Genomic DNA, 24,735 nt, shown 5'->3' with positions numbered 1-24,735 from the left:
ACAGATTATAGCAATGCAGCTCCCAGTCAGGTGAGCATACTGACCAGCAACCTCTCGACCGATAACACTTTCCTCTCTTTTACCTCACCTTTTTTCCTTTCGGATAAACTTAGTTTCCTTCCTTCCCTCTCTTTTGGTCCACCAGTTTTGCACGTTTCCATGGTTTCCTTAAAGCCTCTGCACAATAAATTTCAAAAAATATGCAAATACTTTCCCTCCTACATCCCACAATAATCTTTCGTATCTTATGGCAATAACCTCTCCAATTTGCAAGGCATTCTTGAGAAGGAGTTTCCTTGTCTGAGTCATTCACCGGGAGCAGATTCAATGATTAAGGCTATGAGGGCTTGTTGGCCTCCCTAGGTCTTTGTGTTCAGAGAGATTACCCTTTAATCACATAACCAAGCAAAGAGAACATGACATTTCTTTCAGATTTTTCCTGTACTTTATTTTTTCCTTCACTTGCCCTCTGTGTTGTCCTCTATTCCCTTCCTTGTCTGCTAAGTAATAACTAAATGTCAGCAGGTTCTGCAATACGGAAAAAAAGTTTTCCATAGCGGTTATTCCATACAAGGAACTTTCCCCCTGTGCCATGCTTAGGTCACTGTGGCAACCAGTGGCATCTCTTCAGCCTTGCAAAGTAATGCCTTTAAGCCATATATAAGGCAAGTCATTATGGTCTAACAGGTCAGCTCATATTTCTTCCCAGCAATATCAGAAATATCTCTTCAAAAGATCACAGATTTGATCAAAATGTTATATTTTAGCACACAAGTTGTTTTCTTGTGTTTCTTTTTTTCTTTTTTCAAGCCTGCATGGAAGTGGAACTTCGCAGAGAGCTCAGCTTAGATTGAATATATGCATAGTGCAAAGCCATACACATATGCACCAATATTTTCATGCAATTATAGTAATACACCCTTCCAATTATTCCACATGACTATTCACATTTTACTACAGAAACACTTACAAAACTATCTTTGGGTTATTATGATTTGGGGCCCAATTATTTAGGCAGGACTTTTTTCAGGCCTTATAACCCTTATTTTTTTCTTTCCCTCCCCTATAATTCTATATAGGTTCCATATTTGCATGATTATATTAACTCATAATGGTTTTTACTCTAGAAATAAAAAAAAAAATAAAAATAAAAAAAAGTAGAAATAAAATGTTGTAAAATCCAGTCTTTTGGTCAATGTATTGGAAACTGAAGGTTTAATGCCATTCAGATAAAAATCTGGCTTTGGGAGTTTGGAGGTTTGTGACTCAGAAAGAAAGAAAGAAGGAAATGGTATGTTAAAATAGCAAGATCTGTTCACAGGATCTCTCTTCTCAGCATACAGTGATTTTTGATATGCATCCAACACCAAAGACCACTTGGCTGTGGCTTGGAAACAACAGGAGATATATTGTGGCTGTAAAAGCATTTCCCACAACTGTAACTAATTTAGAAGGGGACATATCCTAGTGAAACTGGCAGATTAGACAGGACTTCGTGAAATGCCATGGACCACTTTGTATGGATCACTGAGATTACCTCAGACCCTAAGCTCACTCCTTTTGAACTGCTAACATATCAGCAAGGCAGCTAGACTGGCCAAGACCTCAATTGCACTTCTAGCTTTTCCTAAATGGCAGGAAGAATTAGGAAAATGTCAATCTCTACTTTGTTGTGATTTGGAGCCTGGTCTGGTCTCCAGACTAGAATAATCTGTTCCGTTCTATTAAAGGAAATGGAAAATCCATTCCATCTCTACTAATCCATTCCATCTCTATTAAAAGAAATGGAAACTGGTTTAGCAGGAGGATTCTTATCACTGTTTCAAGCCACGTGCTTAGACAAGCTTGATATTAAGGCTAAGGGAAGCAAGCTGAAGAAAGGAACTCTTCCCTCTAGCACTCCTTTTTCCTTTCTCCCAGTGTTTATTAATGTATGAAAATATTTTAACAGCATATCCTTGATGCCAGGGAAGAATATGGGCCATGGTATCAGTAATGCTTTAATCATAAAAGCTCTGTTTAACCAAACAGCTGTCCTTTAACACAGAGTCATCCCTCAGGATACACATGGTGCCTTGAACAAAGGTCAGAAGCAAACCATTAAATCCAACTAGCAAATAATACTGAAGATTGTGCAAGATTATTCCTCTTCTATAACCTGTAACTTGAATTACAGGAGGTATGAACAATACAGAGCACCTCTCCAAAGGAATATTATCACATCTGATTTCCTTCCAAGCCCTTTTATTTGTGTAGAGGTATTTAATTTAGCCAAGAAATTCCTGTAAAATTGCTACAAGTCACAAGATTCTTTCATACAAAAAGAGGCTACATCACACCCTTTACATCCTACCTTTCATGCCTGTTTTTCCCTTCTAGGGCTCACCAACACATCCCACTCATGAGAAGTCTCCTGAATACTCACTCCAAACGGTAATTAATTTTTTTCCTTTCATTTGTCTTCTTCTTATAGTGACTTCAATCCCGCTTTTGGATTAGCTTCTTATTCTCGTAAGGACATAACACAGAAACATCACTCTATTTGCTTTTTTTTTCATATCACTGGATGCCACGTTCTATATAAAACAGCTAGCATCCTTAGGGGCAATTAAAATACAAATGCTGAATATTTCTATGCATTCACTTTTACTTTCCTGGAGACAGTAAAAAATATCCAGAGCCCAAAGGCTAAAGAGAATTCATTACTGTGCATGTTGTTATCCCCTAATGTCACCATAAATTAGTTAGAAAAATTTCCTCGCAGTCTAAAGATCAGAAAGATCCTCTAAGGTTAAAGTTTTGTTGCAGGAAGAGGTCCTCAAAGCATCCTCTTTTCAGAGACTCTCCAGGCTTGGAAATTATCATGACACAGAGATCCCTATTTTGAGTCCTTCACATTTCCTTAAGCAGTAGTGAAAATTAGTAGAATTGAAGACCCTTTCTCACCTTCTTTCTGTATCTTTTCTTACCAATCACCATCTGGAAAATTCACTTTCTTCCTTCTTTTTCAATTACTCATTTGTTCTATTGTTATGTAATACTTCAATAATAACAATAACATATTATGCTATATTTTTATTACTATTACTATTAGTAATTTGCTGACAGGGCTCTAGTTCCCTTGATCCTCCTTATGATCCTTGTTATAGATACTGGGGCTGTTTAGTCTGAGGAAGAGGAGGCTAAGGGGAGACCTTATTGCTCTCTTCCAATACCTGAAAGGTGCTTACAGCAAAAGGGGGGTGGTGACAGGTGACAGGACAAGGGGAAATGGCCTCAAGTAGTGCCAGGGTAAGTTTTGATTGGATATCAGGAAAAACTTATTCACAGAAAGGGTTGTTAAGCACTGGAATAACTCCCCAGGGAGGTGGTTGAGTCACCAACCCTGGATGTGTTTAAAAACCGTTTGGATGTGGCTCAGGGAAATGATTTAGCAGAGGGTTGTTAGAGTTAGGGTAGTATGGTTGCTTTGTGGTTGGACTGAATGATTTTTAAGGTCTTTTCCAACCTTAGAAATTCTATGATTCCATGGTAGACATCATATTTGCAAGTCTCCAGTCATCTGGGATCTCTTTCCAATGGATCACAACTGCTGATAGATGGTGGAAATTGGCTTGAGCAACCTTCTCCACCAACTCCCTCAGCATCCTCTGGTGGATCCCATCTGGCCCCATGGACTTGTGACAGCACTGGTGGATCAGCAGGTCGACATTCTGAGGTGTCTCATCTCATCTCCAGCCTCTGCTCTAGAAAGGAATAGCTCTCATGGGGTCCACTATCATTAACTTTATGGAGATACTGTATCTGTGAAAGGATTGGCTGCTTACATTTAAGAAGAAGGACTGAGAGCATATCGTAGGATGAAATTCCATATTAATACACCTAAACATACTTCTTTGTTTGTTTGTTTTAATGGATTTCTTACACTATTTTTAATTGTTTTGTTTTCTTTTGTTTTCCAAATCAGCGCTGTACTAATCTGAATCTCTGTCTCAAATCTCACTTTGGAAATGGACAAGTTTCAAAACTTAAATTTCAGCTGCACTATCCAGTACATCTTCTGAGTTATTATGACATCCAAAAAATACAATGGGTTATTTTATAGGTGCTGAAATAAAACTGTCTGAAATGACAGCATGAATCCTTGCCAAAAATATCATTGTTCCAACTTAGTATGTGAAGGTCATGTCCAGGATTCTCATCTGACTGATGATTTGCTGCATTTCTGATTTTTCATGCCAAATGTAAAGCAGTCCAGAGAAGTCTCATTTTCAGAAAGACTTTTAAATCTATCCATCTTTCTAAACCATAACTCTACAAATTACATGCCAGAAATTAGTATCTTGCTGGTGTCTTTGATGAGATTAGCATAGAAAAAAAGATGCTGGAAGAGTTTCTTATGTTAATCAATGACCAAAGAACTTCAGCATTCAGTCATTCTAAAGTACTTCTCTTTCTATTTAAGATTTTTTCCCCAGAATTTCCATAACCCATTTCCCATGAATTTCCCATGGAAAATAATTTTACATTCAAGAAAATTCCTTTGGGATTACAATTTAAGACCAGGAAATAATCTATTCAAGAATGAGTTCTTCACATCTACATTATCACATAGAAAAATAGCTTCTTCCAGATTCTGACATTTGGGAATGTTTTGTGGTTTTTTTTTTGTTGTTGTTGGTATTGTTGTTGCTTTTTGCTATTAAAAAATACTGTTATATTTTTGTTGTCATGTTATGGAAGGAAGTCAAGTGATCTAACAAAGTTCTCACACTGACTTTTTCCAGAATATAGGGTGAAGATCAAGTCTACTAAACCAAGTACAAAATTAATGTGTGGAATCAAATTCTATTTGATACCAAGGACTACGTGGTACGTATCCACCTTTCTGGATAAAAAGTCACCACATCAGAATTAATGAGATGATGATTTTCACTGTTTACTTTGGGCTCTTTCACTGGACTTTCATTGGGCTTCCCAGACATCTTATGTTGGCTGGCCTCAGAGACAAAGCTGCAGAGCCAGATGGATCTCTGTCATGTTGAAGATCTTCCTAAATTCTTCTTTGAATTCTCTTTTCCAGGTGTCTCCTACTAAGATGATCTTGAACAGAAACAAATTAAGCATCAATAGGTGTCAACTGTCAGTTGTGCAATTGAAGTACATAATACCATGAATCAGCTTTGCCGATCAACACAAGTCCAACTGAAATCTTGAGAGGCTGTGAGAAAAGAAATGTGGTGTATTGGAGATGTCACCCTCTTCGAACACTGATGACTCTTTTACTATATGTCATAGGTTTGTTTTCTCAAGCATAACTTGTTTTAATAGGAAAAGTGGCTTGGCAGGTTCAACAGTTATCTACATAATCAGGGAAAAAATCAGTTGGGACCTTCACTCAAAATCTTTTCTGAAATGGAAACCATTTGGGCTTCTTTAATTATATAAAGTTATTTTACATCCTTTACTTTATTCTCTGCTTTCAGATGGAGATGGGAAAATGAATAGCATGTCTTCAACCTGGAAAAAATGATTCTGATGATAGTAAACAGCAAGTTGACTACTAGTTTTTTTTGTTTGTTTGTTTGCTGGTTTGGAGGTAGAGCAGTGGAGCAGGCATTTATTTAATCATTTATTTTAACAGAAACTCATTACTATCTGGCATTTACAGTTAGCTCACATGTGTTTCTAGAAATCATTAGCACTATTCAGTGAAATAATGCGTGTTACCTATCAGACGAAGACAAAAGGGAAGTAAGGATAAATTCTTTTAGTTCTAAGTGTCAAAATCAGGCAGCTTGCTGTAATGCTTGTTTTGCAATTTACCCAAGTTGTGCTTAAATAAGGTGATGTTCATATTGAGATTATTCATGTTTTACATTTTGAAGAATTCTTTTTACTGAAGTGATTTAAGAAACAATGTATCTATTAGTATTTTTGGATAATTGAATCCTCAATGTACTTGGCTTCATATTATTTCCAGTGACTTAAAAGACAGGTATTAGCCTATTATTATTTCTGCAGTTTGCATATTTGCTGTTGCAGTAGTGGCCTTTTTATTATTGTTATGTATTAAGTGCAATTATGAAAGACCTCACTGCAATCACTTACTTTAGTACTTCAATACTTCAAACTCCAAACCCTGACTTCAGACATCAGAAGCATTACTTTCAAGATTCCTGACCACTGATCTCATTTTTACTATCCAAAATTCAGGCATCTTAATGATTTTAGAAAGAAATTATCAGAACCCTTTTGATCACCTTTGACACTTTCAAGTTGACAATGTATTTGATGTACCATCAGCGTCTTTTGGGGAAATCAGGGAGTTAACATGGTTCAGAAGTCTGGTAAGAAAAAACATGTGTCTTCTAATTTTTTTTCCAGAATTCTCTGTTCTGTATAGCATTTGAACTCACCAGCTGCTGAGAGTCTAAAGCTACTATTGACATGTTTAGAAAATAAAGAGTAAATACGTTTTCAATAAGTTTGAACTACATATAAAGTCATTAGGAATAGAACTATCTCTGTTTAAATGCAATTTTGTACTTCTGAGGTACATAATGAGTTTTATTTATTTATTTACTTAAAGGAAAAGAAACAGGCATTTCTGGGATGTGGTACATCTGACTGAAGTAGACAGACATCTGAAACAGATCAGATGTGCCGTGTCTGTTCCTTTCCATTGGCCCCATAAAAGGAATGGCTGTTGACCAGTTCTGATATAAAATTGTGCACAGCAGAAATAATCTTATCAGTGTAATCCATCTTGCAGTGAGGACATCTGTATTTCTGTGTATGTACTAGAGGTCTGCATTTCCATATTACAGCAAAGTTGAATGTTTAGGGACAGGGAAAATATTGTGTTAGTACAATACATAGATAAAAATCAAGACTTTCTGAACATTACCTTTTGTTAAGCTTGAAGAAGAAGCAGCAAAATTTAAGCTAAATTGCTGTGACAACTTAATTCTGTAAATCAATCAGACAATTCAAGAAAAAAAAAAAAAAAAAGTGATTACTGAAAGCTGACAATTTGCTGCCTGCAGAGGAAAACGTAAAAGCAAACAATCCTGCCTGCCAATTTAGTCTGGAGGGAACACTCGCATTTTCCTCTGACCCCAAATCTAAGTAGCAGTTGAACTTTGAGCATAGCAGCAACCCACATCAACCAGGTGTTTTGTATTCCACATGGGATTTTGCTGTTCTGCCTCCTCTCTCTAGCCTGAAAGATGTGAGGATCTTCTTCCAGCAGCCATTCGGCAAATTTTCTACTCTGCTGCAAGGATGCACAAAATTCTGGAGCTGGGCAAGTTTTTCATTCATAGCCACCCAAAAGAGAGAGGATGAATGAACTTTGCTCAGCAACCAGACTGTGAATCTACTAGTAACCTGGAACATCATTTTGAGGGTGAGAATGAATTATAGAATAACACTTTTTGGCTGCTATTTACCAAAGAGAGGAAATCCTGAGTGGCACTTTCCTGACAGCTAATCTCTGGCAAGCTGTCAGGTGCAAACTGTGTGGAGTGCTTCCTTGGCATGTTAGTGGATCCTAAACACAGTTCAATGAGCCTTTTGAAGTACACTGCTCTGCAAAATCTTGACCTGCAGGGCAGCCTCCTATTGACTAGTCTGATCTGTACTAATTGTGTACCAAAAATATTAAATTAGCAAGGCAATCATCTTCCATTTGCTTTTTCTTCTACTCTCTGTCTGTTCTCTAATTTGCTTGAATCATGCACTCAGGAAGAATTCTTAGACTGGGAAGCTTGTTAGCTAAAATATACTTCTCCATTCACTTGATTTCATCTGCCAAGAGCCTCAAGCAAAAGTGCAAGTAAGGACAGATAAAAGGATAGTAATTAGAGCATATCATGATTTTTTTCATAAAAATAATTTATTTGATAATGAATGTGTATTTATTCCTACTTATCTTTCATAAGGAAAATCAGAGAAGCATGATTTCATGACTGTTGACCTCAGACGTACAAAGACAAGATTTTTCTTGGTAGACAGATCCTCAGGAAATTAGTGGAACAATTTTACTGTTGACTGTTCTTCAGACTGTTGTTCTACATCAGGGAAACATGAGATCCTGTGGACTTTAAACAGTAGTTATGAGATTTGGAGCCTTTTACAGCTGTAGCAATAGGCTTCCCAGGGATGTGGTGAAGGATCCTTGTGAAGTTCCTAGTGACTTTCATCATTTTGTTGTCTTTCCTTATTTTTATGCCTTATTTGTATTTTATGTCTGGACAGCAGGCGTTAAAAAATAAGTAAATAAATAAATGAAATATTGAGGAACAAGGATATCAGATTTAAGAAAAGCAAATTCATAGTCATTAAAAAATATAGGGAAAGACAAAGGATGTAAAATTAAAGAACTCATTTGTGAATAGATCTCCTCATATCCATTGACCTACTATCTCTATTCCTAAGAGGAAAGAGTAATGATACAGTATCATATTTTGTGTTTTAAGAGATGTATAAGAAAGGGAATAAGAGTCAGAAAGAATAATTCTACTGATAACATAGTGATTTTGTTCTTCTCATATTTGATGAGACACGTGATATGGGCAGAAATCAGAATACAATAAGCACAAAGGCTTTCTGTAGAAACACTGGTAGCTGTCTGAATTGGAATAGTTTTGTTTCAGAAAAAAGGCATGATGTTCTTTGCCTTCATTGAGGGCTTTTTCAACAATGCAGCCATCTGACGGAAAAGCAAAGTGTCATTCTGAGAACAGGCCAGGAAATTTCCAGATAGTGTTGATCAGAAGTTATTAGTACAAATGTCAAAGTGGCCAACCAGTTACTTCTAAGTAACACAATTGTTTATTTTGCTGCAGTAAGAGTTGTGACACCACCAGATTCCTGTGTTTGGCACTTGGTATGTAACTGACTGCACAAATCTCTGATTTTAATTCTCCTGCTCAAAAAGGATGTCATAAAACTGAAGAGGGCTCAAAGGATTACTAGGATGATCAAGGGCCTAGAACTTAAATGTGATGACAAGTGGAAGGAATGATTTTAATAGGGGGAATCTAATTACAGCCATCAGATACTGGAGGGTTAATTCAGGAGACAATGGAGCCAAATTCTCTTTTTAGAGGCAGAAAGTAAAAGAACGGACGATAACCACAAATTGTAACTTGGTATGTTTGAATGAGATACAAGAAACACCATTCCCAGGAACAAGCATGGTGAAGCAGCAGGTCATCCCATGAGACCATAAAAGATCCTTCTTAAGCGGCTGTCAAATTTTGGCTAAACATCACTTCAGCTTTTACCTAGAGCTGCCAATATTTTCATATCATGTGGGAGATTAGACTAGTGACCTCCACAGATCCGCAGCTAGGAATTTATGTAGAAATAAGGAATTTTTTTTGCTTTTCACAAATTGGTGTTAGCAACACCAGTTCAATGCAGAAAATCAGGAAGACATTCTGGGAGTATGGCCTAATATTGTCACCTTTCTGTATGATCATTAGATAAATAGCTGTGTGTCCTAATAGCTAAGAAAAATAAACGTGTAATCACGTCAGCCAGACAAAAGTTTAAAGCCATTTTTTTCCTGCTCCCCCTTCCATCATAAAATGTCCTTTAGTGGATTTACATTGTAAATCCGAAAATCCTCAGTACACCTCAGGACACAGGAGGTTCAGTCAAGTTTCTGTTCTATCTGAATAACTAAGGTTGTCATTGTACCTGGAATTCTAGTTACCATTTCAGCAGACAATTATCTGGTTCAATGAATGCATGTTAGGTTAGACATCAGGAAAAAAAATTCAACCAACAAGGGTAGTTACCCCTGCACTATGCTTTTGTGAGCATGAAATTTCCTTCTGCCCTCACTGCAGGCTTTAAGAATGGGCTAGTCGATCATATGTCAAGAGTGATTTAGATAAATTTTGACCCTGCCTTAGATCAGAAATATGGCAGAGATAGTCCTTTAAGTTCTCCTCCAGAGAGCTGCATTTATGAATCTAAATTTCTACTGTTGGATTTCTACGATTTTCTATGAATATTAAACTGCTGTCTAAGTACAAGGTATAGTAAGAGAAAAATTGACATCCTTGGAATGTGTTTCAGTCCATCCTGAAGAGAGGTGAACATTTTACTAGAGGAAGTGGGGAGAGGGTGAATAGATCTGAGAAGGATGCCCCAGAAAATTGATTTCTCATTTCATCTTCTTAGGAAGAAGCTGTGAAGATGGACTGGATCACTGAGACAAGTTATTTGTTTTGCAGTCATTGACATTCTGGAGATAACAAAGCCAAATGGTAACTAAGAAAATTTGCCCAAAAGTTTGAATTCTGAGAAAGCAGGGAATGTGGGAGAACTACAAAGAAAGAAAAAAAAAGAAAAACAAACAAACAAACAAACAAAAGCACTTTTTAGCATTCTCAACATTAGCGAATGGAAGGTTTATCAAAATTACATATGAACATCTCAGAAAGTGATATGCTATATCAGACAAGTCTTAACATTTACCAGGCATTTGATTGTAGGTGTCCATAATTACAATATACTTAAGGCAGCTGTTTACTCACAATCTCTTCCTTTTTTTTTTTTTTTAATTTGTTAAAATCATTGGAGCATAGCAACAAAAACATAAGAAAAGGAGTAAGCAGAGTGTAATACGAACACGTCTAGTTCCATGTCATGGAAATTGAAAGTCACATTTTGAAACCATACAAAGAGGTTATATGTCAAATTAGGAAATGTGTAGGAAGGGAATTGCACCAAATGTTATTAATGTTTCTATAATGATTTCTACTCTCTTCAGCAGTTGGATTGTAAACTTTGTATTAGTCTAAAAAGGATAATATTCTCAAAAGATTGTCCTTCCCAACAAACAGCATCGCATAAAAAGAATCACATAATATCTCAGTGTAGGCTAGGTTTTGCAATTTCTTGCAAAGCAGTTGAGGGTGTCTGTCTTTCACTAGTCATTTCAATCAGCAAAGGGAACACTTTCCTTGAGCTCAGCAGTGTTTTCCGAAAGACTTAGTCAAAGAAATCCTTTACACATCAGCACAGGTTTGATTTTGTCAAGACACTGTAAAGCATTAATAGAATGTCACACTGTTTGTAATTATATAATGTGCAAAGAACTCCAGGCTGAAAGAGCTGGGGTTGTTCAGCCTGGAGAAAGCTTCAGGGAGACCTAACAGTGGCCTTCCAGTATCTACAGGGGGGCTGTAAGAAGGAAGGGGGAAGACTCTTCAGGTTCCCCTGTTCTGAGAGGATATGGGGAAATTGTTTCAAACTAAAGGAGGGGAGACTTAGATTGGTCGTAGTGAAAAAAGTTTTTTATAAGGGTAGTGAATAAGGGTAGTGAAGCTCTGGAACAAGTTGCCCAGAGAGGTGATGGATGTCCCATCCCTGGAGACATTCAAGGTCAGGACAGATGGGGCTCTGAGCAACCTGACATAGCTGTAGTGTTCCTGTTCATTGCAAGGGAGTTGGACTAGATGACCTTTAAGAGTTCTTTACAACTCAAACAATTCTCTGATTCTGCGATTCTACGAAATCTTAATGTAGGATGTAGCTGAAGAGTGATGCAAAATTAATTGCAACTTATGACAAACTGTAGAACACTTGCAGAAATATTTGTAAATGTATAGTGTCTATCCAAATTCTACATACGCATCATGTGCTATCATGCCTGAAATAAAACATCCTCTCTGAAAGAAAAAGTATTGTTATCTTAAGCCCAGCACGACTCTGATCACACGTGCCTAGTTAGATCAACATGTCATCAGCAAATGCTTTGGTCTGTGTTTTCTTTGTAATAATATGCTTTTCCACCTGGTTAGCTAGAAATGGTCAGAAAAGATGGATTAACTAATACATGGGTTTAGCTAAGTACGTTAGGTATGCATAGGTGTTGGCAGACTGAATAGCAGTGATTCTAAGCAAGTAACCTCACTAAAACACAAATTCTTGTGGTCAAAGTTTATAATTGTATTAGATTGATCTCCTGTGTAATACTTTGGAGGAAAACAAGGAAAAGAAAAAAGGAAGTAATTTTCAATATAGCTTTACCCATACACAAGTCTTAAACTACCACCTTTCGCAAGTTTCACTTGAAAATGGAGTTACACAATCCAAAATCCTCAGAAATCAACGAGTACTTCAACGAGGTGTTCACATTACTAACTCCAGATACCTTGCTTAGATCATGTCCTTTATAGGCAATAATGATTGCAATAGTCCATTGCATATCAAAAACTTTTGATGAATGCTGATTCCTGAAACAGAAATATTACTCAACCAGGTATAGCTATCTAAATTTCACTATCTGATCTACAAGAAATGGTGTCATTTTGTGCATCATTAGTGTAGACGTATATGTACCTCTAGCAGCTGAAATTTTCATTTCCAATAATCAACTAACACTAACAGAGAAGTGATGAGTTTCTTAAACAACAACAGAAGGATAAAACTAGTTCATAGAATCACAAAACCATTAAGGTTGGAAAAGACCTCTAAGATTATCTAGTCCAACTGCCAAACTATCACCACCATGCCCACTGGACCATGTCCCTCAGTGTCACATCTACACCTTTCCTGATCACCTCCAGGGATAGTGACTCCACCACTTCCCTTGGTAGACTGTTCCAATGCATTACCACTTTTTCTGAGAAATACTTTTTCCTAACATCCAACCTGAATCTTCACTGTCACAACATTAGGGCATTGTCTTTTTGCCTATCACTGTTACCAGGGAATTCAGAGGAACCCAGCCTTTATCCTGAGTTTCACTTACACCACTTACTGAGGACCAGGTGAAACTAGTAAAAGCTGAATGGGAATACGTGGGAATATAAACATGTCATCTCTGTGTTAATTTCAGTCTCCTCATGCTCTGGGACTTGTAAACACGCCTGAAACAAATTCCCATCTTAGACACTAATCCCTGGCATTATTTTCCTTGTATTATCTTGTCTTAGTGTAAAACTCAATCCTCAGTTTTTTCTCCCCACTTTGAGAATATCATTAATGCTAATTGTTAACTTGGCTGTGATTGCATATTACTTGGTTTGATGCTAATGAATTTGAATAGTAATTTGTACTATATTGAATTAGCATCATATCTCAGAGACCATGGAGAATTGAACCCTAAAGCTTTCATCATCCCTTTCTTCTCGTTTTACCAGCCCAGCCTTGTAGATTTCTTGCTGCTTGTAAATCATTTAACAGCCTATTTACTGCCTTTTTTTTTTTGAAGATAAAATCACTTTGATTGATAAGATCCCTGTAATATCTTATTATAACCAAAATTTAGATTCATTGTTTAAAAATCAGAATAAGTTTGATGCTATACTCTTGAATATATCTGTGTATTAATTATTACAATTCCAGTTATTACGATAAATGAAATTATTTGCAGAAAATGAATGATTTCCCCCAGAAGTTGTACTGTTGCACAGCATCAGAAGCATGTTCATTAAGTTCACAGTTCAGAAGAAAATGACCCTTTTACTTTCTAGATCATATACAGAAATTCTCACATCTCTGGGACAACTTAAGGAAAAAAACAAAATCAAAAGCATATAATGTAAGAATAAAACATACGTAAATGCATATCCCAACTTTTATGCAAGTATTGATATTAGCAGAACTCACATGCTTTGGTTGAAATTTTTAGAAGCACGTGGAAAATAATTAAGTCATCTGGCAATTACAGATTTAATTGGAGAAGTAGACTGGTCAAAGATAGATGAGAAATTATAGAAATTTGCAGTTCAGAAATATTGGTCAGGAACATGCTCAATTTCAAATGTACTTTTCAGGTTGTCTTCAACAGAAACCGCTTAGTAACAGCCTTCAGACTCCTAAGAAGGGGAAGTTCATTACCTGCAAATTTGTTCACAGGTTTCCAAGTGCTTCAGTTGTCAGAAGGTCTTATGTCTGACCTCGGTAACAAACTGCATGTATTTCTCTTAACTTCTGCAAATTCAAACAATGCAAAAATACTGTATTTCCAACTCCACCACTTTAGAACACTAAACACAAACAGTTTAATCACTTCTTTCATGCTAAGGTATAATTTTCAGGAATTCGTTGCTTTACAAAAAGGTAGTAATTAATTCAATTGCTTCCTGGAACCTGGAAGTAATGTTTTTAGTGTAGCGAGACCCATCCTGAAGGACTGTAAATGTAGTCTTACAGTCACAGTTAAGATGAGCAGCTCCTCACTGCCTTTTCACTTAGGGACATGAGTATTTTTCAGTCTTTTCCTCACTGTAGAGTCAGATTTACATGGCATTTCAAGCATATACATTCTAGGTGTTACTCTGATATTCTTTATAAAACAGAAACTAGAAAAAAACATTGAATACTTGCTTTGATAGCTCCAAATAAAATAATAGAACTCACTGAGGAGGGTAAAACTCTTGTTGAATCACAGATGTGTGTGTGGTTGTGTCTATATGTTTATATGTGACTTATCTCTTGTTTAGAAGGTAAGGGAACCAATGAACAAATAATGCATCATGCTCATTCCTTTATAACCATAAAACTCACTCCAGAATCTGTCTCTTATAACTGACATCAGTGTTAAAAATTCCAATTTTTTCTTCATGGATGCAATTTGTCAGCATAATTTGCCTAATGTGATATTCAGCCTGACATTCATTCTGAGTTCCCACACTGTGACTCTTGTACCTGACACTTGGTTTTGTGACCTTGAATAAGTCTAAACAATTCTCTGACAAGCTTATCATTGTTTTATGATTGTTCCAACAGCAGCATAAACAACTGTTGAATGAAAAGACTAAATTAAATATGTAATCTGCATGATGTTTTTCAAGCCTGAATTTTAACTTCATGCTCAAATTAATCTTTTTTTTTTTTTGAGAATTTTCACTTAAAAAAAAAATAAATTCCACTGAATTTCTGAACTAAGCAATAGAATCCAAATGACCAAAGCACCTGTGGTGTTATAGTACCCATTTTAAATAACTTCTACCTGGATAGAGAATAACTAATTGAACTAAACCCTCAAATCGTGAAACCTGAATTGCAGTGACTGAGAATTTTAGCTACATAATCCATATTGGCTCAAATGTCTTTCAAAATTGAAAATACATTTGGCTATCTTGATCTCATTACTACAAATATTTGATTCTGCTACCTTAAACATGAAAACTGAATAGAACAAATGTATTGAAGAGAATGGGATCCACAGAAAACAAAAAGAATCAGGATAATGCCTCAAAAATCTGTGTAGGAATTGGGTTCTTAGAGATCACAGAATCATTAAGATTGGAAAAGACCTCTAAGATCATCTAGTCCAACCACCAACCATGTCCACTAAGCCATGTTCATCAGTGTCAAGTCTACCCTTTTTTTGAATATCTCCAGGTAAGTTAACATCACCTCCTTCCTGGACAACTTATTCCAATGCATTACTACTCTTTCTGAGAATTTTTTTTTCCTAGTATCCAACCTGAACCACCCCTGTCACAACTTAAGGTCATTCCTTCTCATTCTATCACTATTACCTGGAAGCAGAGACTGACGCCAACCTCACCCCAACCTCCTTTCAGGCAGTTGTGGAGAGTGATAAAGTGTCCCCTTAGCCTCCTTTCTCCAGACTAAGCAATCCAGTTCCCTCAGCTGCTCCATATAAGGCTTGCATTTGAGACCCCTCACAAGTTCATTGCCCTTCTCAGCACACGCTCCAGGGCCTCAGGGTCTTTCTTGTAGTGAGGGGCTCAAAACTGAACATAGCATTCCAGGCGAGGACTCACTAGTGCAGCATAGAGGGAAAATGTCTGCCATCAGGTGGATGTTTCCAGACTATTCTTTCAGAGGAGAGTCTGGAATCATGGTGGGAGAGCCTAGTGAGCAAAAACATTAAAATTTTGAGTGGTGAAGGTGGGTCAGATACTGGAACCACCCATAGGAGATAAAACAACTTGCAATGCAGAAAACTCATGGTAAGAGAAGGGAGGTGGGAAACAATCCAGGTTCCCTTCCAGTCCATTCTGCACCATGGATTGAGTTGTTAAGGCTGTGTGCCAGTACTCTACTATAGATTTACCTGAGTCACGTGTTCAGTTTTTCAATATGATTCTTTTACACTTTCAAATATTTGCATCTTGCTCTTTTATGTATTTATGGTTTTCTTTTATCTCTGTTTTGATTCACTAAAAATGCATAATAATATCGCCCTGTTTCACTGCACTATCATGAAGATTAGTAGGCTGAAGTGTGTGAGGACATATTTAATACATCGTGAAGCATGTGCTAATAGCAGACCGGGGAATTAAACAGAAGTGTGGAGCACATCTGCTTTGCCCTGGTCTTCAATAGGCTATTTACTGTAATTTCTCAAGTTGGATTGCAGTATGGTGATAAATATAATCACAGAAGATGTTAGACAGCAAACAGCTATTAGTAAGACAAAGATAATGTGTGGCATCAGTGAAAACACTTCTACATTCACCCTCTGAAAAATACATTAAGTTATGAAAAAGGTCTTAGAAAACAGTAATTCAGTTCCCCCAGAGTGTGAAAATCATTGAAGATGCAAAAGGAGAGATTAGCAAGTAACCTGATTAAGGTTTGTAAGTATGTGTTCAGATTTCCTTCACTGATAGGAGAAATGGTTGCTAATAGCTGATGGCTTGGTATGCTGCAGAAAGAAAGATCCAGTGGAGTAGTCAAATGCGAGAAAACAAGTACAGGACAACATAAGTAAGGCAAATTTGGATTACAAATAAAAAACAAATATTCAACAGGAGAAGTAAATAACTGCATGCAGAGATGCAATAACTCACTCACCTTTACGTTAAGACAAGATCTCAGAGAAATGCGGTTGTGAACACACTCAGGAATAGAAATGAAGCATTATGGATTATTTTATAGAGAAGAACAACCTGCTTTGCAATGATCCTATATAGTTTGGAAATATAAACATGCAGTACCCATCAGTCAATAATTTGAAATATTCTCATGCTATTTAGAACACCACGAACCATCTGAGGCTTAATTTCACCAGCATGACAATTTCTTATTGCTATAGCACAAAACTAAGCAGAAGACCTGTTCAGAGTCAGGGTCCCTTCCTGCCAGGCAAGCACCAAACCCACGGCAGTATTCCTGCCACCAAGTAACATATCTTTTGAGTAACATCTTTAATCCCAAATGTCATTTTTTCTGCTGCAGATCTCCAGCAAATGATAGCACAAAGTTCTCTGATACATTTTTGATCAAAACCTGAAATTAATCTTAGATGAATTTACATCTGCAGGCATATTTCTACGACTTGACTGCATATGCCTTTTGTCAAATGCATTTGTTATAAAAGAGTATTTTCTATAAACATTCCAGAAAAAACAAATGTTTTGTTTGTGAAAATAGCCTTGGGGTTAGAGTGGAAAAAATACTCCAATACTTTCTGTTTTAAAACACTTTAAAAAAAATTAAAGAAAACAAAATATTGTAGTATTAAAATGTTTCTGTGAAAGAGTATTTTTAAAATCAATAGAAATGACTAAAAGAATTCATTAATTCTGCTTTGTATTCTTACTATTTTGTAAGTATCTAGAAATCCAAACCGTGAAGAATTATTTGTTTCATCATCATCCACATCTCAATTGCCACCATAATATTAAGTCTATCTGAGAACAGATTAAAAAAATGTAAAAAAAAATCTTCTATATAATGAGAAGAAAAATAATGATTATTAATAAATAAATAAATAAATAAATATATTTTTAAAAAAGGGATATTTATATGTTGCATTAAACAAATCCAAAATTGGAGGGTGGAATACCGTGGAAATGAGTCTTCCTTCAAAATCAAGGTCAATGTTTCATCAGGGTCCAAGTGGCCTAAACCAATAAACTGTGTCAGTTTCAACACCAAGGAGGTGGTGTGGCCATCTGTTCCAGATTTCCAGGCTGTCACTTAGGCATGCATACACAACAGATATTTTTTCATGCAAAGATTAAACTCGTGTTTCTCATTTGGGATGAGTTCTTTTAGAGACTCTTCACACATATCACCTTCATGATAGGTGTGATACATAAATGCCATACAAAAGACTCCTGCCTTTGCATTCATTTTTCACATACCCATACTTGGTGATCCCCTTAACATGAAGTGAAAGAAAAGCACAAAGTCTTAAAAATTCAAATTAAGTGTATTCTCTACCACGTTCCCCCCTGAGTTATATGATCAGACACAAAAGCACCACGTATCCTTAATTAAAAAACAATAGCTAACAGCATCTCTACACAAGTGTGTGACAATATTAAAACTGTTAGAAACATGGAGTTCAGATACATCAGCATGTTGCTAAGTCATATATCATTACTGAAGTGGATGATGGAGTGTTACCTCTGTTCAATAGGTGCCCATGATTTCAGATGTTCACTCACGTTCTGTGGACATTATTATGATAGCAAATCATTTATCAACAACAACGAGAAAAACACTTTCAAGTGGACTTCAAGGCAACGCATTCACTAGCAAGAAGCAGCTCATAAATCAACTTAAAAATATTACTATTCCTCCACAAGATAATTTCTTTTCCTGATGTATCCAGGGAACTTACTGACTTCCTCAGGCAGAGTTGCAAAAGAAATATTACACACTGCTTTGTCAAACTGAGAGTATTTATATGAACAAGCTTCATGGGAGAGACTTAGAATGGTGATTTGTTTCTGATTAAAGATATTTGGATCATATAAGATATTCATCCAACACAACATCCTGTCCAGTAATGCTTGATGCTTCAGAAAGTGAGAGAATTCATACTTTAGATGACTGGATTAAAATGTATAGTCTTAAGTGATGTAGATAGAACTGTAAGAGAATATTAACTGTGATTATCTGAATCTCGAAGTCAAACAAGTCAGCAGCAAACTGAAAATAAGACCCACATCTTCTGGGGGTTTGTTTTTTGTTTTTTGTTTTTGTTTTCCATTAGATGTTTTTTTCTATATTGCCACTGAAAATATTCCAACATGAACACCAATCTCTACTACACTCTTGAACATATTAATATTTCTTGTCTTCTACACTGAAGAGAGATTCTGTGAACTAAATAGCTAACAAACCTCAAGGCTCTACATAAGGTACTGGTTGAAGTAGTCATTGAATAGAGAAAATCAAATACGTGAAAACATGTATCATAATGTTGCTATCGTTTTCATTCTCTAAGGGCAATGGTGTCTCATTAGCCTTTCAACCTTCACATATACTATCAGGGACATGTCAGCTGATGCATAATAACTGGACCTGGATACGTGTATCTCATTCCAAAAGGTAGCTAATTCAATATGTTTAAGCTCTTTTTCAAGGAATGTTTCACATTTGCCATAGATCAAGAACTCACAGACAAACAAACACCACAGAAGGACTGGCAAGTAATGAGTTGCTTCCTCAGCATGTATCAGAGCCTTTAAAATTTTTCAAAGATAACAGGAAAATATCTAAAGAATTGCTAAAAATATCACAAATTTAGCTTTCCAAAAGGCCTTTGGCAAGGTTACACACCAAAAGGACTTTTAGAAAAATCTAAGTCATTGTTATTACAAAAGCAATCCTGTCCAACTCCTCTGCTCAAAGCAGGGTCACACAGAGCATGTTGCCTAGGACCACATCCAGTCAGACTTTAAAGATCTTCAAGGATGAAGACTCAACAGGCTCTGCAATTCATCACTTCCCAAAGTAGGTACTTATATTTGGTCAGCAAAAGTGGTATAGCATTCTGCTGACTAGATCTCTCTTAGATGGAGATCACTAATGGCAATCTAAAGCACTTAATCCCATTTTGGAAAATAAGAAGTCAGATAGGACACTGATAAGCAGAAGGAATGTACTCCTGTGTCATGATCTAATGTAAACCGGTAGTGCAACCTCTTTGAGATGAAACTTAGAGATGACACAATCAAGCTGAAAATGAATGCTGTATAAAGACAGTAGTGATGGACTGAAGCAGCAGGAATGAGGAGTGCAAAACCGCTTGCATAATACTAGTGATGGAAAAAATAGAATGTTGCCAAAAAAAAAAAAAAAAAGGACTGAATGTAGGAAAAAGAAACTAGTGGCTTAAAGGAGGCAGAAATGAATTTATTTTCATCTTAGTCTGAAAAAAAGGCAGCGAAGTGAAGTAAAAATAATAATTTGTGTTTTTTCTTCAGATTCTTCAAGAAGTTAAATTCTTCCCACTCAACACATGGTTCTAAGGTGTTGCTCTTTGCTACAGTAACTCTGCAGGAACAGAAAACAGAAAGTTACCAGAATTACAAAAGGCACACAAATATAACTCCTAAAACAAACAGCTTGAACTCATTAAAGGTACCAATTCTCAATTGCTTCAGCCACAAAGCTCAGGAGACAATATAATAGGTTGACATTTTACAACACTAGATTCACTCTTTGGAACTGTTCTATATATATATATATATATATATATATAAAAATAACTGTATATATATATATATAACTGTATATATATTATATATATACATATAACTGATATATATATATAACTGTATATATATAATATATATACATATAACTGTATATATATATATATAAATAACTGTTCTGAATATGTATATATTATAATTAAATTCATTTACCAATAAACTTATTCTTAACTAACAATGCACATTTTAGGCTTCTTTCACTATGTTTTTATAGTGTTATTTTCTGCATGAGCATGGGTGATGTGTTTATTTCAAGCTACTTCTGTAAAAAAATTGCAGTATGAAATAAACTAACATCATGGCAAGTTTAATGGTTTGTAATTTTCCCTTTGCAGTCATATCTGGAACAGCCTGGTCAAACTATTCAAGAGTTCTGAAAGTATCCTCCTTGCTTCCATTTCATTCTGCTATTTTTTCCCCTCTTCAGTTGTCTCTCATTCTATTGCACACTGACCATTTGATTTCTTTACCTCTGTGTGTCAGTGACATACACATCTCATGCGATGCAATAAAAACAAATCAGAAGCATCTATTGCTTGCTATGAGTCAAATGAAAAGATTCCCCAGATATCCTAGAGAGAGGGCAGGAAGGAAAAGGAAAACTGAATTGCTGATTTTTTCTCTTTTTTCTGGATGTTAGAGTGTAAACAGGGCTTGGCTGGAAGAACATGCTGCAGAACAGAGCTGAATTTAGTCACTACATTTCCCCATCCAAAATCAATGAGGATAATTAGCAGATGAAAGATCTGCTGGAAACAGGTAATTTTCCATGTCAGCAGGTAGATGAGGAATCAATGAGGTAGTCTCGTTCCTCTCATTTCGACAGATTTGTTTCCATTAAAGGGTGTAACTCAGCTTGCCTAATGCAAAAAAACAAAAACAAAAACAAACAAAAAAAACCACAAAAGTTTGTTTGTTTTTTTGTTTGAGATACTTGTCTCTATCTCCTAGGTTAAACATAGTATAAAACAGCTGGAACTGAAAGGAAAGAGTCCTGAGTGCAAACATCTGTATTTCCATTTATATTAAAGAAGGGATTTAACCCATGATGCACTGCTCCCAGACACATCTAACTGCCTGTAATGGATACAGCATGGACAGAATAAATTGGAATATGTTTATTTTCATTCCTCAGGATTTCTATCCAAGCTGGATCTAGAAAAGCCTCACTCAGAATATACATTAATTAATCCCTTTTCCTGGAAAACTGTAACGTAAAACTACAGTAATTATCATCATCATGAGTTTGGACAAAATGAGGAAAGGTGTGACAGATCTGAAGAACAGTCCTGTGCATATGGATCAGGAATTGCCACAGGATAGAGAAATATGTGGTTTATCTGGACTTCTTCATCGGAGAGTGGAGGGCATGGTCCCAAGCTGTTGGAGTTCAAGAAGGACTTGGACAAGCTGTCAGAAAAATGGTCTGGATTTCAGGTGGTCCTGTGTGGAGGCAGGAGATGGACTCAGTGATACTTGTGGATCTTTTACAACAAGGGATATTCTTTGATTTACTAAAGGAACAGGGATGCTCTCATCCTCTACCCTGTTCAGCCTAGCTTGCTCATGGCCTAAAGGAGAATTTCTACCATTTCTCCTTCCTTCCCTTTTCCCCTTTCCCCTTTCCCCTTTCCTCTTTCCCCTTTCTCCTTTCCCCTTTCCCTTTTCCCCTTTCCCCGTTCCCTTCCCTTCCCTTCCCCATGCTCTCCTTTTTTACACACACACTTTTATACAGGCCCCTTAGCTTACATGATTGTAACCACTCTTTGTCACCAACCATACAAATTTGAGAATGTTTTACTCCCTTTCGTTTGGACAACTGCATTGAAGGATGACTTTCATTAAGCAGCAGTGAGAGAAAATTTCTCTTTGTGTATCACTAATCTAAATGCAGAAATTTGCTTTCATTGACCATGGAAGACTCAACCTTTTGGTGTCATTATCATTGAAGTAATGGAAGACATTTTATTTTCACAGCTACCCTTTGTGAAAAGGTTTCTAGAATGTCTAACCCCTCTCTTTTCCCCAAGGAAACATATAAAAGCTTTAACAAATGTATCTGTTTATTAAAATGCTACTAAAATCAGATTTTTAAAAGATCAATTTTCAATTTCACCTACAAGTTGTTAAAAAAGGTTAAACGAAACATTAATTATTCTTATATATTTATTTTTGTTCTGTCTTACTGCTGTCGAGAGAACAGGGAACTTAATTGCAATTGTCATCATAATCAGCAGCAAAATTAGACACACATGCGTAATGTATTTAATTTACATAAAATGATTATTAAAGGAAATAGAAAATCTGAGTGAGCATGTCTCCTTTGTTCAAAGTAAGTCCTGCCCTTCTGTTCTTCAGCAAGGTTTATGTAAATAACTATGATCTACTATTTAGAACAATTCTGGGTGCACAATTCAATCTCACTCTCTTTGCTGTGACTTACAGGCAGAGAATAATTCCTTCTCAGCACAATGCCTTTCTTTAGTTAACTAAGATGGCAACTGGCTGTGATCCTCCCTCTTTTGATTCCCAGAAAGACCTTTGTCATACATATAGGTCCACAGACCGTTAATTTAAGACAGATACACCTTCATTCACCTCTCTAATGGCATACAGTGTGATTGGAAGTAGTTGAGAGAAGGAAAAACTTACAAACTCTAAAAAATGACCTTTTCTGGTGATGACAATCACACACGAGATCCAATGCTGCTTGATAAATTTCATAATGAGACAAAAGAAGAAATGAGAGTGGTGAGACACTGGAACAGGTAGCCCAGAGAGGTTGTGAATACCCCCTCCCTGGAAACATTCAAGGCCAGGCTGGATGGGGTTTTGAGCAACGTTGTCTAGTGGGAGGTGTCCCTTCCTATAGCAGGGGGTTAGAACTGGATGATCTTAAAGGTCCCTCCCAACCCAAACCATTCTATAATTTTATGATTCTATGATTCTACGATTCTCTGATCGGGGCAAAGAGAAGGCACTTATTTAATAATATTAGTGTAGGTCAAGAAAATAAGAAAACATTTCAGTCTTCAAATCTAGGTGAGTGGATAATCCATGACTCCCAATTTAACAGTAGCATACATTAGAATAATTATTTAGACTTAGGATGGGTATAAGAGAAAAGTTTTTACAATAAACATAATGAAGACCTGGGACAGATTGCCTAAAGAGGTGGTGGGTGGCCCATCCCTGGAAATATTCAAGGTCAGTTTGGATGGGGTTCTGAGCAACCTGATGTAGGTGTTTCTGTTCATTGCAGAGGAGTTGGACTAGATGGCTTTTAAGGGTCCCTTCCAACTCAAACAGTTCCACAATTTGATTCTATTCTATGATTTATGTACTTGGGTTGGTATTGGAATAAGTTTATCAGTGGATTAAGAAACTCAGCTCTGACATGCACTAGTAGTTAGAAAGGTACTTTGTGTAAAATTAAATTTTAATTGGAAAATTCAGCATGTTAGATCAATTGGTGTGTTTTTACTCAGTGCAGATCAAAGAACACAGGTTGTTTAGATACTCTCCTCAGTCTTGACAACTCAGTACTGTCAAGGTTTGAGGAACATACAATGAAACAAAAAAACAAGCATATTGTGCTTTGCTGTGCACTCCAAAATGCAATGCAGAAATAATGCACTTGAATATGAGGAAAACAATTAGTATTGTGATTTGTGTACTAACAGCTCAGGTGATAAGTGTACATGTAGTTCTAGAGCAGAAAGCATCTATTGTTTCTCTAACCTTTAAATGAAGTCTGCTTAGGTTTGCTTGTCTTATAGAAATTATCAATCTGCACGAATACAGAAACGCCTGTCTATCAGTTCAGGTTGTCAAAACTCTCCTTCATGCTATGGCACTTTCTTTGCAAACACTCCCATTCAGCTGCTTTCTGTTTCCCTCCTTTCATCCCTTCCCCTTCCACATTTATGTCAGGAACTCAGAAATCCACTACTGGAGCTGTCAGTCATTACTCTGCTTAAACAGAAGTCCTTCTACTTGTAGCAAGGTACTAAATAGAGAGGACAAAAAGTTATTTGACAAACCCCAGCAGTAACAGCAAAATTTCACCAGGAACAATTCAAGCATTGCCTGAGCTCTGCAAAGACTTTCTGAGCCATGTTGAACAGTCTTCCTATGAGGGAGGTAGCAGACATTTGTATGTGTAAGTATGGGAGCCTTGAAAAAAGGCTTTCTTAAAATAATATTGATTCTGCCCTAGAGGGCTGAAAAGATTCAGTGTCAGGTCTGTGCAGGTTATCTGATAGGATTTTTT

The sequence above is a fragment of the Centrocercus urophasianus genome, unplaced genomic scaffold, assembly GCF_019232065.1.
Source record: "Centrocercus urophasianus isolate 14NV4802_14NV808 unplaced genomic scaffold, USGS_Curo_1.0 seq_11, whole genome shotgun sequence".
Taxonomy (NCBI): domain Eukaryota; kingdom Metazoa; phylum Chordata; class Aves; order Galliformes; family Phasianidae; genus Centrocercus; species Centrocercus urophasianus.
The sequence above is the reverse complement of the archived record's forward strand: the minus strand, read 5'-3'. Positions refer to the sequence as shown.